The following is a 3,343-nucleotide window of genomic DNA, read 5'->3' as shown; positions in this document are numbered from 1 at the left end:
TGGAAGCGCCGCTTCCCTCGTATTCTCAAAAAAATAAATACATATTAATTTTAATTATATGAAAATAATCGCACAATATTTTATTATAACCGCATTATGTATCTTATTACAAATTTCTATACTACACGTGAAAAAAAGATAAGATTGCTATTGTATATTCGAATATTAGTGGCGGAGTGGAAGCGCTGTATTGTCAGCATCAAAAAAGCCAGATTCACGCATGCGCTTTACAGAGCACCAACCTCCGGGGCCGTATTCTGGTCACTTATCTCTCATCTCTTCTTTCACCGACGAATGACGTCAAAGCGAGAGACGAAATTCGTCTCTTATACACAGTGGCGATTCTGGTCATTCGTAACGATCTCGTCTTTGTTGTTGACGTCACGATTCTATTCGGTTGATTATACATGTTCGGGTTATCTGCGCGCGCAACACGGTATAGAATTTTAAGCAATGAAATTGTAAAATTTTCGAAAGTGCGGAGTATGTAATCATAGATCACGTGGCAAGGAAAGCACGTGTTCAAATAATGCATGTAATTTTTCGACGAAGTAATTATTTTTTTTAATGTTTTATAACGTTTTTAGATTGTAATGTCAATTTGTCTCTTTTAACAAATTAAAATTTTAATAACCTAAGTTAGAAAAGCGTGAGTTCTTAGATATTTTTCGAAATATTGCGATCTAATTTCTTCTTAACTATCTAAGTAAGATTAGCATCATATTCGACAGTTCAGTAATTGATGTAGGATAATTAAAAAAACAAAACAAAATTGGAATCAGTGACGTTTCCGAGTAGGTGCTGGAAAAAAATCAGGATTTTCTCTCTCGAAATATTCTTTCCCGAGATAGAGAACGTTCTCTAATACGATTGTACAGCGCGAGTAGCATCCAATCGTCCATATTGGATATAACGAATCGAGGCGAAAGACGAAAGAACGACCGAAAGACAACTATCCGCTCGTCTCTGATAAACGAGAGAATCGAAGAGAGAAAAAGTTGTCCAGAATCGCGTTATGAGAGACGCGATGATCTCTCGAGACGTAAACAAATGATCAGCCAATCAGCGATCGGCTTGTGAGAGACGACAGACGAGAGACGATGACCAGAATACGGCCCCCGGTTTAGCCGGTGGAATCCTAAGACCTCGGGTGGATGCTACACGTATAACGCATCCAATTCTAGCCAGGACCGGTTCTGGGCTGTTAGCCGCCCGCCCGCTAGATATTTGGCCGCCCTCGCCCGATTACGTGAATCGCGAGTAGATTTATAACTTAACCCAAACGATAAGAATTTACTGCTATGTTTTTATGATAGTTCTGTATAGTTGACATGAGTTTTAAAAAATCCATTAAAATATTTGATATTTTTATTCCGCTCTCCCATCTTATATTACTTACGGATTTCAATATTAAACCAGTGATATTACGATTTCGTATGTCATATCTTTAAGGGGATGTAGAAAAAAAACGTGTACAATTCTTGTATAATGTTAAAAAATTAACTGTTACTTTGGTAGCATCATTTACAACTAAATTTAATGAATGAGATGCACGAGGTACAGAAAAAGCTCTAGAATTTATTTTTCTTAAATTTACGATTTATGTATCCGTTGTCATAAAACTTTCCACTTTTTTCCCCGAGACTACAAATACAGTACTGTATTCAAGTACAAAGTAACCGGTTTCGACTTATTTCTACTTAAGAAGTAGTTAAATAATTAAGAAATTGGGGAATTAGGGACATAAATAAAACCCTGCTGAAAAAGATGGAATTTTACTTAAACCAAAGCTTAACCAGACCAATCTGTAGCTGAGTACAGTGGGGACTGATTTCTTGGTAATATTAGGCCCTATATTAGATAATAAAGACAGAAATTTTTCCAGTTCAATGAGAGTGACTGAAAAGTAAATTTTGGAAATTTATTATTATTAAGTTTAACATATTTAGATTTTTACAGCTATGGCGATAAACGTTTAAAATTTACAACAATCCTGTTGCGTCCTTTCAGATATACTAGTGATGCGACAAAAGTGGCATTTGACATTGATCGGTATCGGCACTCTCGGGATTTGGCAACTGCGTTTATGCATATACTGCAGGACTATCTCTGATTCCATCGATTAGCCGCTGGTAGGGAGCAATTTGACTAAGTGGATTGTTTTAAGATTTAAAAAGCAAAGAATATTTTATGTTATTTTAATGTATGTTTCTTTACAAAGCTATATTTAATTATAATTATCTTTAAAAGTATATTCATACAATTGAAGAATATTTTGTACCAGGTATATCCACCACACATTTTATTTCACCAAGTAAGTTTTTATAATTTTATTTTTTATTTTAGCCCTTATATCGTGGCTAGCGATTCGGAATGTAATTGTGATATTAAAACTTATGATACATTTAGCGAAGTCTATGGTTTTTACTGGCTTATCGAACAAACGAATACGAATGGACCCTAGACCATCATTGACGCGCAATTAACTGAATGCCCCTGGAAGTCGGCTTCTTACAGAAACACAGCTTCCCAATCATCAAATGCCACGGCACGCCACTGCCCAAAAACTATCTCTATCCTTGGTTTTCTATCACATCAGATATATCTTTTCCTGACATCACTGACCGCCGCATCAACGTCCTCAACAACCGCGCAAGAACCAACTCTTTGCTTACAAACCACTTTCTTGATACTCGCAACTTAATCTGCACCACTCAACCTGCAATACTCTTAATCTGCACCACTAACCAGAGCAAATACTGTCCAAACAAACAGTGCCGGCCCGAGGCAAGTTTTAGGATGGAGCGAGATCCTATTATGGCGGCCCCCTTGGATGCCCTTAATTTTTACTCTTTAATTTTCTTTATCACTGAGGCGCCCCCTAGGACTTAGCGCCTTGAGCGGCCGCTCTGTTCCCCCTATGGTAGGGCCGGCTCTGCAAACAAAGCAGACACAACCATACACCGCCTCAACAAGTGTTCGAAATTCGACAACATCAGGGGAAAAATCCTCTCCAATAAAAGTCTTACAAAAAATCATCTACTCAATATCAACGACGTTTCTTCTAGATCTTTCAAGTTCTTCAACTCGAGATCGCCATCTGTTTCTCCAACCAACTCCACTCGCATACCTGAAAAACAACTACACGGGGCGAAATAGCCAACGTAGCTAATGCCTAACTTCCCCGCCAGAGGGCGGCAAGCAAGCAAGCTTGAAATCGACACTTTTAAAAGTGTACATTTCAAATTTTACAGAGATTTACAATGTTCTAGAATTAAGTTTAAAATATAATTTGAAAATGGAATTTCTTTTGAAGCTCGGAAATAAAATAATTTAAAATGTA

The sequence above is a fragment of the Centruroides sculpturatus genome, unplaced genomic scaffold, assembly GCF_000671375.1.
Source record: "Centruroides sculpturatus isolate CEXI.00-Female unplaced genomic scaffold, Cexi_2.0 scaffold2128, whole genome shotgun sequence".
In the NCBI taxonomy this organism is placed as follows: Eukaryota; Metazoa; Arthropoda; class Arachnida; order Scorpiones; family Buthidae; genus Centruroides; species Centruroides sculpturatus.
This window is presented reverse-complemented; position numbering follows the sequence as displayed.